The following is a 16354-nucleotide window of genomic DNA, read 5'->3' on the forward strand; positions in this document are numbered from 1 at the left end:
AGTACTGTTATTACAACGCCAGCGGGCGACGTCGTCTCCACCAGATGCGAACGCGTCGCGTACCGGCTGCGAAGCTCGCGCGACACAAGCGAACTGAAGCGTAGTTTTTCGCTTCAGTTCTATTTTTTCGGCTTGTCGCGCGTCACGATGGCCTGTTTATACACAGAAATATGCTCTAAAATGCTAGGTATACATGCTCTGATTTATATTTCATCCTTATATTACTGGGGGTGTGTCCCTAGTTACCTCCCAGATATTTTATAAGCACAAAAAAAAAAATACAAGCCTTTTCGTTTTGTAAAAATAAATAAATAAATAACTGGAACAGCTTAGTTTCGCTGTCTTATTTTGCGGAGGGGGTGGGGTAAATTTGAAAATACACCACAGAAAGACGTAGCCTATCGCACTTGTACTTCAAAGCTTCCGGTGTTCATGGCGTTGTGGTGTTCATATCCCTTCAAGATTAAACTGTTACTGTCTTTTTCATGATTAGCTGATTTTACTAAATCTGATCCTATAAATGTTTTGACGTGAATGACAAGACAACACGGGAATTCCCAATGGTTGATTACGGATTATTTATTATTATTATGATCATTACATATTCTTCATGAAATTGGCACGCTTGTTAACCAAGCAAATAAATTAATACAGTTTGAGATTGATTGTTATGCAGGCTACGTTGCGATTTAAGTTTATGGTAATTCTTTAAAGCGTTTACTTTCTCGCGTATTTACATGTGTTAAAAAATATTACCAAATTAACAGAATGAAAAAGGTCTCTCACCAAGTATTCGCTTACCCATAATCAAAAGTCCTGAACAAACGTGAAATACACGATGTAAGCCCACTGCAGACTGCGAGAGCTACTAGGAATATATAGCTTTTACGCAAGCCTTTGCGCGACACAAACGGAACCAGTGGAGACACCCTACGCGTCGCGCCGTGCTGCTTCGCCGTGCTGCTTACGCGACGCTTACGCGACGCGTGCGGTGGGTGCCCGGCGTAACCCTGTGCCTAACCCTAACCCTAACCCTAACCCTAACCCTGTGCCTAACCCTAACCCTAACCCTAACCCTAACCCTAACTAGTACAGTAACCCTAACCCTAACCCTAACCCTACCTAACCCAGGCCCTAACCTAACCCACCCTAACCCTACCTAACCCTAGCTCTGACCCTGCTCTAGCCCTAACCTAACCCTGCCATAACCCTAACCCTAACCTAAGCCCTAAGCCCTAACTAGTCAGTACCTGATACCTAACCTAACCTAACCTAACCTAACCTAACCCTAACCCTAACCCTACCTAACCCTAATCCTAACCCTAACCCTAACCCTAACCTGTGCCTAACCCTACCTAACCCTAACCTAACTAGTCAGTAACCCTAACACCCTACCTACCCTAACCTAGCTCTAACCTAACCTAACCCTAACCTAACCTAACCTAACCCTAACTGTCAGTAACCTAGCCTAACCCTACCCTAACCCTAGCTCTAACCCTAGCTCTGACCCTAACCCAACCTAGCCCTACCTAACCTACCTAACCCTAACCTAACTGGTACAGTAACCCAACCCTAACCCTAACCTAACCTAACCTAGCCCCTACCTGAACCTACCCAAACCTAACCCTAACCCTAACCCTGTGCCTAACCCTAACCTACCTAACTGGTACAGTAACCTAACCTAACCTAACCCTACCCTACCTCTAGATCCTAACCTAACCTAACCTAACCTGTGCCTAACCCAAACCCTAACCCTGTGCCTAAGCCCTAACCCTAACCTAGCTAGTACAGTAACCCTGAACCCTATCCCTAAGCCTAACCCTAACCCTAACCCTAACCCTAACCTAGCTCAACCTAGCTCTACCTAACCCTACCTAACCCTGGCCCTACCTAACCTAGACCTAATCCTACCTAACCTAACCTAACCTAATCTGCCTAACCCTAACACTACCTAGCTCTAACCTAAGCCTGCCCTGAACCTACCTAACCCTAACCCTAACCTAACTAGTACAGTACCTAACCCTAACCTGTGCCTAACCTACCAACCTAACCCTAACCTGTGCCTAACCCTAAGCCTAACCTACCTAACCCTACTGTCAGTACCCTAACCCTAACCCTACCTAACCTGCCCAACCTAACCTAAACCCCACCCTAACCTACCTACCCTAGCTCTAAGCCCTAGCTCTAACCCTAACCTAACCCTAGCCATAACCCTAACCCTAACGCCTAACCCTAACCTAACTGTCAGTAACCTAGCCCTAACCTAACCCTAACCCTAACCTAGCTGCCTAACCTAACCTAACCTAACCCTAATCCTAACCCTAACCCTAACCCTAACCCTGTGCTAACCCTCCTGAGCCTAACCCTAGACTAGTACAGTACCAACTAGCCTAACCCTAACCCTAACCCTAGCCTAACCCTGAACTCCTACCCCTACCCTAGCCTACCCTAGCTAACTAGTACAGTAACCTAACCCTAACCCTAACCCTAACCTAGCTCTAACCTGCTCTAACCTAACCCTAACCTAGCCCTAACCCTACCCTAACCCTGACCTAACCCTAACTAGTACAGTAACCCTAACCCTAACCCTAACCCTAACCTAACCCTAACCCTAACCCTAACCCTAACCCTAACTAGTACAGTAACCCTAACCCTGTGCCTAACCCTAACCCTAACCCTAACTAGTACAGTAACCCTAACCCTAAACCTAACCCTAACCCTAACCCTAACCCTAACCCTAACCCTAACCCTAACCCGTGCCTAACCCTAACCCTAACCCTGTGCAACCCTAACCCTAACCCTAACTAGTACAGTACCTACCTAACCCTAACCCTAACCTAACCTAACCTAACCTAACCCTAGCCTAACCTAGCTCTAACCCTAACCCTAACCTAACCTAGCCCTAACCCTAACCTAACCCTAATCCTTAACCCTAACCCTACCCTAACCTAATCTACTCCTAACCCTAACACTAAGCCCTAGCTCTAACCCTAACCCTAGCCCTAACCCTAACCTAACCCTAACCCTAACTAGTACAGTAACCCTAACCCTAACCCTAACCTAACCCTAACCCTAACCCTAACCCTAACCCTGTGCCTAACCCTAACCCTAACCCTAACCCTAACCCTAACTAGTACAGTAACCCTAACCCTAACCCTAACCCTAACCCTAACCCTAACCCTAACCCTGTGCCTAACCCTAACCCTAACCCTGTGCCTAACCCTAACCCTAACCCTAACTAGTACAGTAACCCTAACCCTAACCCTAACCCTAACCCTAACCCTAACCCTAACTAGTACAGTAACCCTAACCCTAACCCTAACCCTAACCCTAACCCTAACCCTAACCCTAACCCTAACCCTAACCCTAACCTAGCTCTAACCCTAGCTCTAACCCTAACCCTAACCCTAACCCTAACCCTGTGCCTAACCCTAACCCTAACCCTAACTAGTACAGTAACCCTAACCCTAACCCTAACCCTAACCCTAGCTCTAACCCTAACCCTAACCCTAGCCCTAACCTACCCTAACCCTAACCCTAACTGTACAGTACCCTAACCCTAACCCTAACCTAACCCTAACCCTAACCCTGTGCCTAACCCTAACCCTAACCCTAACTAGTACAGTAACCCTAACCCTAACCCTAACCCTAACCCTAACCCTAACCCTAACCCTAACCCTAACCCTAACCCTAACCCTAACCCTGTGCCTAACCCTAACCCTAACCCTGTGCCTAACCCTAACCCTAACCCTAACCCTAACTAGTACAGTAACCCTAACCCTAACCCTAACCCTAACCCTAACCCTAACCCTAACCCTAACCCTAACCCTAGCTCTAACCCTAGCCCTAACCCTAACCCTAACCCTAACCCTGTGCCTAACCCTAACCCTAACCCTAACCCTAACCCTAACTAGTACAGTAACCCTAACCCTAACCCTAACCCTAACCCTAACCCAAACCCTAACCCTAACCCTAACCTAACCCTAACCATAACCCTGTGCCTAACCCTAACCCTAACCTAACCTAGCTCTAACCCTAGCTGTAACCCTAGCCCTAACCCTAACCCTAACCCTGTGCCTAACCCTAACCCTAACCCTGTGCCTAACCCTAACCCTAACCCTAACTAGTACAGTAACCCTAACCCTAACCCTGTGCCTAACCCTAACCCTAACCCTAACCCTGTGCCTAACCCTAACCCTAACCCTAACCCTAACCCTAACCCTAACCCGAACCCGAACCCTAACCCTAACCCTAACCCTAACCTTAACCCTAACCCTAACCCAAACCTGAACTGCTGAACATTAGCCTGCTGTAAAATGACGTGCTTAAACTCCTTCCTGTTTCTACTGCAGGAGCCGTGATTGGCTGGCGGTGAAATCAGCATTCTGGGGAAAATGTGTTGTGTGATTGATCCATCAAAGTTACTCCATCCACAGAACAGCTGTGAAACAAAGCTCTTTTACAAAATAACAGAAGACTGTCTGAACTGTTTGAGTGAGAAGTTCACTGGGCATGTCCGCTGTTAAGTTAGGCTCCAAAGAATATTTTTATTACCTGTCTTGGTATTAAATCTAAACCCAAATAACATTGATGTTCTGTTATTAAACTGCTCACATTTGAGTGTTCTTTTTGTCTGGGTCTGGGCTTTGCATTAAATTCATTTATATTGAAATAAGGTTGACTCTTGGGCTGCTTATTGTCCCTCAAATCACCATTAATGCTCTTTTTGTTCTGCAGTCTATTAAAATTAGCTCTGATTACACAAGTATTCATTCACACCAATAATGGCTTTAATCCTCATTCAACTATAACATTAAAATGCAGAGAAACTTATTCTTGAAACACAAGTTAGATGTAATTATATCATCACATTATCATCAGAATGATCATTAGTATCTAAAAGCAAATGTGTTTTGAGAATTAAGAAGTTTTTCAAATAAGTTTTCTTTAATTGCAAAAGATAAACAAAAAAATGACCTCAAAATGGCCCTCAATTTTTAAAAAATGTTTTCTGTTGCAAAATTATGTTTCTTGCAGGAGAAACACCTGTCACTATATTATAATACACATGTACACCAATACAATTCTATGTTATGAATATGTGCACTGTATTGTGCTATTTTACAATGAGTAATCGGCTTCTTAACGCAGTTTTTTCTTTGACCTCAAGGCAAAACCTTCCGGTAGGAAGATTAAGCAGGAGCCTATGACACTCGACAAGTACTTATAGCTCAAACAAACCCCTCTCTATCTCAGATACAAATGACCCCCCCTAAACTGTACATAATAAAAACCAATATTAGCGCTCAATCTGACAGTGTCAAAAAGCACTTCTGGTTTGTCAACAGGATAAGGTGTGCGGTGAATGGAAAGTCCCTCATTTCTGTGAACCAATATTTATCTGAACTCAATTAACGACGTGCAGATGGTGTGCCAGTTGGATTTCAGTGTGTGGCGGTTTCTTCCGTTGACTTGCTCAACCTGCTACAGCAAGATTTGAATTTTTTTTTTCAAGCGAGGGCCAATTACATCCTTGAAAGGTGCTAACATTCTCAAGGAGCTAAAAATACACTTAATGTGCTTTAATTTAAGATTAGCCAGCGTTGAAAACATTACTCTCTAGCTAATTTCCCTTTCTAGCACCTTTGAAAGTGTTCATTTAACACCTAAATTTAATGTAACCATAAATGGGCATTTCAGAGGTCTGGGGCGATGTTATATTAATGTTATTTTCTTCATTTTTTATTTCATGGTAAGAATTAAATGAACTCTGGTCAGTCACGCATACACCATTTCTCGTGGTAAACTTAGTTTCCTGGCATGAAGGAATGAATCCAGGATCTTTAAAATATTTCAGTTTTATCAGTGATACTGCCATAGAAACCATTAGAAAGTGCATAGAAACAGGAATAGAATATTGTGGCTGAACTTAAAATATATATATTAAAGTATTAGCTTGCTTTAAATGTTTTTTTCACACTTTAATATAACTAATTTTAGTAAAATCTTCACTTGTTTGAAATTGGGCGTTCATAATCTGTCCTATCACGTGACAAGCCTTTACCTGCCAATCAGGGATTCCTGACCTTCACCCATTTCACTCAGCCTTGACCTCTAGTGGTAAAACAATGTTACTACTTCACCTTACTTACTGATTGATAGACTTATCCTCCTGAGACTGGCAGAAAAAAAGTATTACAATTCTTTTAACATAATGCAAGTGTCTTAGGTGACAAATACACCCTCCAGGACTAGAGTTGTGCTCCTCCAACATACAGATAATCCAAAGATCTATCACCCCTGGCTGTGGTACTCTAACACACAGATAATCCAAAAATCTATCACCTCTGGGTGAGGTATTCTAACTCACAGATAATCCAAAGATCTATCACCTCTGGGTGTGGTACTCTAACACACAGATAATCCAGGGATCTATCACCTCTGGGTGTGTCCCTCTAACACACAGATAATCCAGGGATCTATCACCTCTGAGTGTGTCCCTCTAACACACAGATAATCCAGGGATCTATTACCCCTAGGGTAATGAAGGCTATAGGACTTCACGCAGCCTGTTTTTTATTTATCAGGACATTTATATCTTTCAGGAAGTGACACACCTTCTTTCACGAACAACCGTATTACTCACATTAGGATGACTCGCGGACGTTGATTAGAACGATAAAGAAGATGAACGACTGTCCCCATGTTCAGGCAACAACATGAACAACAGCTTTTAAGGGGAGTGAGCGGCCAATCAGAGCCTCCCGGTCTCCTCCAATGACAGCTTGAGGACTCAGTCACCATGTCAACATGGTTAATGGGGTTATATGTAAATGAAAGTGTTTAAGGTTAGAGTGCCGTGAGTTTCAGATACAGACAATCATCTTGCTGAGCTCCACGAAAGTGGAACATGATGACTAATTATTTGCCTGGCTTGACAACAAAACCCAACAGCTGGAGGATGAATGATGAATCCACATATGCTCCGCCTGTGCCTATAGAGTGGCTTAAATCTACAGGATGCATCCAGTCTCTTTCCGATAGAAAATCCTATGAAATGCAACATTATTGTACAACTCCTAAGACTGGGACATTAATTCAGAAGAAGCAAGCAGTTTTAATTTCCTGTCATTTTCTAGTTCAAAAGCTACACAATTTGCGCATCATAATTTTCAGTCCATTGGCTAAAACTCAAATTAGTGGCCAGCATAAGTGTTGAGTTTAATTGCAGGATGATTTTATAATGTGAGCAAAAAAACATCCTCTTTCAATGTGCAATTAGTTACTATTTGCGTGGTCATATGTAATTAAATTCCTGGACACTTAATAATTCATAAATTTATATTAATGGCATTTTAATATCCTGGCAAAAAAATTTCCAGCATGTATCTGGTGAGTGCCTCCATATTCAGATGTCCCCGTGCTTAGAACACTCAGATCATGTAATTTAAGAAACGTTTGAAAGTCCTTACATCTTCAACAGGAACAGCTGTCTTGAATACACAAGGGAGAACATGAATGATGTCATGGTTCAATTTTGTAATGGACTGCTGGAACCCAACCAACCAGAAATTGAGATGTGTACAAATGATGTAGCTAGGGGTGATTTTAAAAATAATTGAAACGGCAACGTACATGCAGTATGGTAAAATCCTGAGAGCACGCTTTGCCAACCAGTTGGTTTACTACTCAGATATCATGAAGTGGCAGAAGGTCGAATCCCGGCCTGGGCCTTTCTGTGTGGAAGTCTGCATGTTCTCCCTGTGTCTGCGTGGGTTTCCTCTGGGTATTTCAGTTTCCTCCCACAGTCCAAAGACATGCAGGAAGGTTAATTGGAGAGTCTAAATTGCCCCTAGGTATGAATGTGTGAGTGAATGATGTGTGTGCCCTGTGTTAGAGTGGCAGCTTGTCCAGGGTGTTCCTGCCTCTTTCCCAATGCATGCTGGGATAGGCTCCAGCACCCTCCGAGACCCTGCTCAGGATAAGTGGGTACAGAAAATGAATGGATGGATGCATGGATGCCATAGAGTGGCTCCTGTGTACACAGGTCAGGGCGGTATGAAGTTCTGCGATGCGTGACTAGTGAAATGTTTGCATTCAGAGTTCTGTGTTTCTTTGTATTCTTTAGTAAAGCCCCCATGTGAGTCTTATAGTGAAATGAATGACCTTCACAAGGCCAGACTGCAGCGATGATGCAAACAGGCCTGAGTGATATTTTCACTCACGACCACGCCGAAATGCCAACTGAGTTTTTAATTGAACAGAAAACTTACAGCAACATTATGGAGCAGAAAGCACAAAGCTTTGAGCAACAATGAAAGGTACGTGTATGCTCAGACACACACAGACACACACACACACACAGACACACACAGACACATACGCACACACACACACACTCACAAAACAAATGTGGAAAATGTCACATTTGTCAGAAAAAAGAAACTTAAAAGCAAATTTTGAAGTCACTGTCTCACCCTTAGCTGCTCGTCTTGCTGTTGGTGTGTACTTTTCTTTTCCTTAGGATACACCACCCATTACCTGAAGCAACAGAACAGGCTGACACTGGGGCTGGGGATGTTCCGAAAACAGATTACAGACAAGCTTACAATTTACATATTTGACTTTTTGACCTTGTCAATTTGCATATCTTTTTTGTTTTGTTTTTACTTTACTTTTTACTTTCCAATTTTACTGGACTCCTTAAAATCAGAACGCTCTATGGCTACACAGAGCAGTGCTATTGTAATGCTAAATTATTATTGTAATGGATAGAACCCTAGAAGACTACTGGCATTGAAGTTGCAGCACAAAATGAATCAGTCCTGTATACTAAGAGCGGTAAAAGAAAAAGCAATAACATTCAGCCCACCAAGCCAAAGGGACTGAAGGAAACCTTTGAGGATTTCTACAGGCAGTTATATTGTTCAGAGCTACAGGTGGACCACCAATGATGGACAGAATTCCTAGATGCATTGAACCTTGACCCTGTGCGATGTGAGATACTCAATTCACAGCTGTATGTGTACCGTAGGAACTGAAGAGAAGCTCTGGTCTCTATGTGAAAAGAGATGTACCTAAGCTTAGGTGGTCTTCTTCCTGAAATTCATATTTAACTGCAGTGGAATCCCTTATGTTAGTATTGTGCAGTCATGCCTCACATTACATTACAATACAGGCACTTAGCATACACTCTTATCCAGAGCGACTTACACAACTCCTTACACAGCATTTACATAGCATCCATGTATACAACTGGATATATACTGAAGCAATGCAGGTTAAGTACCTTGCTCAAGGGTACAACGGCAGTGTCCAACTTGGGAATCGAACCTGCGACCACTGTAATACACTGCCGCCCATATGGTAAATGGTAAATGGACTGCATTTATATAGCGCTTTAAAATTGATGCCTCTCATTCACCCATTCACACACCAATGGTGAAAGGCTGCCATGCAAGGTACCAATCAACTCATTGGGAGCAATTAGGGGTTAGGTGTCTTGCTCAGGGACACTTCGACACGCTCAGGGCGGGGGATCGAACCAGCAACTCTCCAACTGCCAGTCAACCGCTCTTACTTCCTGAGCTATGTCGCCCATATGCTATTGAACACGATTACACAGGCCTCTGTAGACCCCCTTTCTTTGGAATCATTCAATACAATTTCACAGGGTAGAAAACACGGCCTAACTGCTTTAATATCCAGGGAACAGGGAAGGAAGCCCCCTTCTGCTCAAGCTTCTGCCCCAGTATCACAGACACCAGGCTGCATGCTAGATTTAGCCAGATAGCCTAGGTCAAGGAGGGGTCAGTTTGTCCTGACTTCATAAATCTATTTTCGGCCATTTTAAATGAGGTCGTTGAGGCCTTGGTTGACTTTGTTTCCAGAGCTGCATGGTGCAGATCAAAGGCCTGGGCGGTGTGTCACTTGCAACTCCTAGATATGTCACTCAGAGGGATTCCCAAAAGAGATGTGAAATTAAGATACAATTCAACTGCGAACTTTGTGCTCTCCTAATGTACAGCACGAGGCAAAGGAATATGCGGCACATTTGTTAAAATGACCATAGTTTAAATCTTAGCAAAGCCTTCACATTCAGAAACCTGGTCAGGAAAAAAGCATTTATGTAATAAAAGACAGTTAACAACCAGGGTCTTTGTGCATTTCAGGATATACTGTAAGGGCAGCTAACGTTCCCAAGTTTCATCTTATTTTATATACCTGTGGTTGAGGCCTTTTGCACATACAGAGTCCCATGGGACACAGAAATTACCTAATTGATTGGTCCGATTCCATGCATTCTTTTGGAGTCTCTCAGAAATATATACTGTTCCATTTTTTCTAATTTTTCAGCAACCAGGCTATGGGAACAGAAGGTGAAAACATTTAAATTCTACGCCACGTGTATAATTCGATTATGAGCGCATCCAGTCAATTTCCAAAAAATTCAGTGGTGGGATTGAATATATTTTCCTTTCATTTAGAAAGTATATGCCACTCCACATATATTTCACACAACGAAAAGGGTCCCCTGGTACAAACAATCATATTTGGGGAGTGTGGACCAGTCTCTGGGCTCTGGGATTATATTACCGAGGTAGTTTCTGAAGTGAATAATATGATTACTATTTAAGACCCAGGTCTCTTTCTACTAAACTATTATGATTATTATTCATTAGTTTTTACTTCCAATCAATGTAACCCTACGCTGTGCGAGTGGCTGCTAAAATAGCAGTGATTAAATTGTGGGTTGAACCACCATAGAGCGCTATTAAAAATGTAAGGCTGTCAGATTTCAGGAAGGAGCATAGATAGCGCTGTTGCAGTGCTGAATTGTGGGAAATAATCAGGCGAATCTCTGCATGACTCCGGTTTGGGACGCCATTATATGGCGGTTAGCTGTGTTTGAGTTGGCAGAGACTAGCCACTTTAGTTGATGTCCTGGTCTACTCTGTGGAAACTATTAATTAATGAATTTATTAATTCATTAATTCCTAGCTACACTATTTATTTTCTGTTACATAGAGGTGATCTGTGTGCTATGGATGTTTGGATATAGTTAATTTGTGATCATTGTACTTCATATGCATTCTTACCTGTCATAAATACAATAAAATAAAAATAAAAGCAATGTGGTACTTTTGCACTTTAACGCTCAGTTTCTGGAAAAGACTATTTCACTTGGATGGTTGTCAGGCAAACAGGACCTCTCGAAAACTAACCAATTAAGGCAGGCTTAATATCGATTGTGCTTGCACATGACTTACTACACGGCACTGAGAAAGTCTCTGTATGGTCTTAAGTGCTCATTGATGTCAAAAGATGTAGATTAAAGATACAATTTAAAGAGGGAAAACAGTGTTATGGGTAACTGACCTAGAGAGTGACTACACAGCAGAAAAACTGACATATGAGGGAAAAGTAAACTTTTTTTAAATGGAAAAGTTTAATGATATGGGCAGTCATAATGTTCATTTTATTTTTTTACCAGTCAGGACACTATGCATTATATTTGAATTGGTCAGTATTTTCTATGCGGTAAAATGGGATTTTTAAAAAGAGGAAAATCCCACTTCTATGCAGTGAAAAAGCCTTACTACATGCAACATGCTTTTAATGGTAATTCAATAGTCCTTTACTCTATAAAGATATTTCTTCGTGTAGTTTTATTTTGTGATTACTTGCAGTCTCTTTAGTTATGTAATCTTTAGAAAATTAAAGATTGTCATAGCCATTATACAGTATAATATAATGTAAAGCAGCAATCTAAATTAAAATTCCAAGTTTTTCATCAAGTTTGTACTGATGATGAGATTAACATATGCTGTGTTTCTTGTCTGTGTATCATCTATAAATGAACTGTTAGCTCCTACAAAATAGTTAATTTCTTACATAACTTTAAAATCATCTATTTCTTCTTTCTTCTGAGGACGATAGAATACTTGCATCATAGAAACACGTGTAATATGAGTTATATTTCCATTATTCCCCAGGAAAAGAATATAATGTAAATCGCGATCTAAATTTAAATGCAAAGTGTGTCGTGCCATCCCTCGTCTTTCAGAAAACGTGAAACTCACCATTACATACGAGAGCCTTCTTCTTTTGTGAAATATGGCAAGTTCACATATCATGAAAATTAATTGAATTGAAAGAACGTGATTATTTTAATTGGATCCCGGAGTGAGGTCAAAATGTGGCGTTCTTCGTTCTTATTTTATGCCGAGCCTGCACATTTCCTTTACCGATATAAGCAGTATTATGAGAGAAAAGGCTCAGTGTGGTGCCCTTTACATATGAGCCTTTTATATTTACACTGTGCTTACTGAGAGTGGGCCAAGTGTGAAAATGGCCGACTACAATCTTTTACATCTCAACGTGACTGAAGAAAAGTTGCGTGGAATTAAAACATCGCGTGCATATGCATACGCTGGAGATAAGGAAACCCGAGACCGTGCTCGGGAAGCACCCTAGGCGTACATTTTCCAGTGAACGCTCTCTCTGCGTTTTGGCTGTGAAAATATGATAAAATGTACGGAAGCAATGTTTTGTATTCCTAAAATAAGTAGGCTATGTATTGATGGTGAGATTTAAATACACAATTTCTTCTTCGCAAGAAATCCTCAGCTCATGCAAAAGATTTTATTTCTTACAAAAAAATCGGGTTCTTCTTTCTTCTTGCAAAGCACGTTTAGCCCAAGCACTGCAACTCAAATAAGAATATCTTGACCTTCAGGTGTAAATACATACAGAGAATCTTGAAGTAGGCCTACACAAACACACACACACAAACAAATGCATACACACACAGGCATAAGCTTATCTTATGTTAGGTAACTGATCTAGCCAGCTATTGCCAAGGTTGCAAAAATAAATATATATAAAATATAAATAAATATATATTTCACAATGTGGTTTACATTTAACTACTTATACGTTTACCCTTGTATTTTAATATACATTTATTAGTCATTGTATAAGAATCAACCCCTTAAACCTGAGCCTGAGTTTTCCTGATACAAACACACATCTGAGAGAGATACCACCTGAGATATGTACATACATCACGAGAACGGCTTGTCATGGTTTATTCGTAATACAAATAACATTAAATTACATATTTGCACCAGTCCTTGACCATACAGAATTAAGCAGAATGTAATTAATTGATTGGTTGAATGGTTGCCATAGAAACCCTATGTGAGCTAACCAACGTCCTTCAGTTGTGCTTGTCCCGTTGACTCACAACCACTGATATGTGAAATTCAGCTTGCTTTGCATTTCATCGCCTTAAGAAAAAAAAAAATTCTGCTGACCTAGCAGGTGTCAAATTTGCATTTACTGACAGTCAGCTTCACTCATTACACTAATAATTGCTGAGACATTGTTATAGGGTGGAGCAGAAAAACAGGAAGCATTATTTTGCTCAATAGAGAAGTGGTGGGTATATAATATTCTGGATAAAACACCAGACAAGTCATAAAAGCAGTTCAGGTGATGGTGTAGCAATACTTGGTTACCTGAAGTTTTTGTGAGCTGTAGCTGAATGAATTCTACTGCATCCCGATGCTTTTTTCTCCCCGTCATATTCAGGGAGTCACAGACCCAGACGCAATTTCAAACCACTGAGGTGCTGAGGTTACAGACGCGACCACATTTAGCCCTGCAGATACCTGGGAATCGAACCCACAGCCTTTTTGGCTATAAGCTAACCATTGTGCTCTGTCTACATGAGAACACCGTGCCACAAGGCTACACAGGTGGAGACAGAGGAGGAAACAAGGAGAGAAGAAGACAGAGGACGAGGATAGGAGAGGAGGAGGCAGAGGAGGAGGGTAGGAGAGGAGGAGACAGAGAATGAGGAGAGAAGGAGACAGAGGAGCAGGAGAGGAGAGGGGGAGACAGAAGAGGAGGAGAGGAGAGGAGGAAACAGCCTCAGCAGAAGACTGGATATCTCCACCCTGCCCACGATTGTGACCCTTGACCCCCCCTCTTTCCTCTGCCAGCTGCTCCCTTGTTATTCCCAGCCGTCTCGGTGTACACCAGCACCTGCAAACTCTCAGCTCAGATTTAAACTGCAGCTATGCGATGCGAGTTTTCTGCTGCAACACTTTCTCCACAAAAATGTTGAAAGGCACCGGATCAGATGCTGACTCTATGCAGGTACGTGTAATCAATAAAATTGGAGGAGAATTTTTTTTTTTTCTAGAACTACCTCCAAAATTCACACCACAGACTCAAATTCACAAAGGCTGATTTTTTAGAGAAAAAACATGTATTTCTGAAAACACATGATGCAAGTTTAGATGGGACTTTGCATCATTTTGATATCAATAATTTTGTCCGCAGACATATTTTTAGGAATTGTATATTTTTTAAGTTGTGCTGTCTGTATGTAGGTTTTACGGTTCTTAGTTCTTAAGGTTTTATATATATATATATATATATATATATATAGAGAGAGAGAGAGAGAGGAATTTTTGTGGAGTATACAAACTGGCTGATGCAGTAAGTGCATGAAATTTACGATCAGGCAAACACTCTAATGACTCTCCGGTGAAAGCGATGTGTTTGGACGCGTTTGCGTCACCCATTGATTCACGTCACACACTGGTTTTCTCACACATTGATTGGCTGGTAATTGCTCGTTGTCCAGTGGCAAATACATCCGCATTTCATAGCTGAAAGAATATGGCTCGTGTACACACTAGACACACCACAGAGGGGTAGGACGTGCAACGCTACGACAACAGATATCCAGGGGTAGACTGTACAAAGGTAATGCAGAGGGTAGCAACTTTTAATTTAGGAGAACCTGGTCCACGACCTGCAGACAATGTCCTGGCCGATTTAATGACCCAAGAAGATGCCAGCATTTATTATCGCGTTAATAAAGGGACAGAGCTTTTGTTGTGGGTGATGCAACGGAAAAGCAATTGTGCTGTACAGGGTGGGGCAGCATTATGCGAGTGTGATTCTGATTAAAATCAGGGAGAACCTTTCTTCATGAGGCCTCCTTGGGAATGAAAAGTTTGCGCTGGCCAATCAGTGTACTGGAGCCTGTAAGAATTTTTGTCCCTCTTGTGTTAAAGTTTTATGGGTGTTTGTTTCATTTTCCTGAGAATGTGGAGTTCAGTTCTTTTAATTCCGTGTTTTTTGATTCTACGCCTGTCCTCTGGTGTCCAGTTAATATTTATTTGAAGGCTTGATATTTCTAATGGCTCAAGTCCACGGTGAAGGAAATGAGTCACTACTAGGTGAGCGTTTGTATCCCTATGATTTGTAATGTTATGTACAGCATGTGTTGTGCTAATCTAGTTATAATCATATTCCCTGTCTCTCCTACATATTTTATGTCACAGTGATTACACTTTTCATGCAGTTTGGCTGTAAGTGTTTGTTTAATTATGAATGTTTTTATAGCGTTATTCCCGACTGTATTGGCCTGTTTGTAAAATACTGGGCCTCGTGTGAACAGTGTGGATTCCCAGTAGTTTGCTACTTAGCAAACTACTTGTGGTAGTCCTTGTGGTTAGGGTTAAGTTAGAGTTAGGTTTTAGGGTTAGTGGTTACGGTTATGGTTGCAGATTAGGGTTAATCATGTTTATTAATTTATTTTTAATCCAATCATTCTATTTATTCTTTATGAATCAATTTTTTTAAAAGTGTTAACTTTTAGAAAATAATATTACACATGATTCCTCATTCACCTGATGATGAAATGAGATATTTAAATATTTTGTATTTTTTTGTTATAATAAATTTCTTCAAACAAATTTTGTTTTATTTTACCATTGTTCTTACATACACATGATTGTATTGTCACTTTGGGACATAAGCTCATACTCTTGTATATTGTTGATTTCCCACTGCCACACATCAAAAATGTTTTCAAACTCATTTTCATTAATTCATTTCATCTCGGTCTTAAAATACTTTCTGTCCATCTGTATTAAATATGAACATTTACATTTTATGTATTTTTGTGCATGAGACTGTAGTATTATGTATTTGATATTTAAAATTTTTGTACTTTTGTCACATAGGACTTAAATATTTAGCTGGTTACCCATTGAAAAAAATATTTAATCATAAATGTCTTCCAACTAATTTTCTTTCAGTTATTTTACTGTGGTGCTTAAATATGCCAAATTTCCCATCCAACTTAATCATAAAATGAAATATATATAAGATTAGTCGTATGCATTTTGTTGATTTTACATTGCAACACTTGTTTCATCATAGCTGTCTTCAATTTCTCATCCCCCAAATCATAAAATTATATTTTTAATTTTTTGGTATTTTGGTCACATTTTGGACATTAGGCTATAGTCAAATGCATTTTGTTGAT

The 16354-nt window shown here is 40.8% G+C and overlaps 1 protein-coding gene across 1 annotated transcript in view; it reads left to right on the forward strand.

Moving 5' to 3' along the window:
• nop16 (NOP16 nucleolar protein homolog (yeast)) overlaps nucleotides 1-16354 on the forward strand; it is a 288906-nt gene that overhangs the window by 139800 nt on the left and 132752 nt on the right. The gene's annotated exons all lie outside the window — the stretch shown is intronic.

The sequence above is a fragment of the Anguilla rostrata genome, chromosome 9 (genome assembly GCF_018555375.3).
Source record: "Anguilla rostrata isolate EN2019 chromosome 9, ASM1855537v3, whole genome shotgun sequence".
Classification (NCBI taxonomy): Eukaryota; Metazoa; Chordata; class Actinopteri; order Anguilliformes; family Anguillidae; genus Anguilla; species Anguilla rostrata.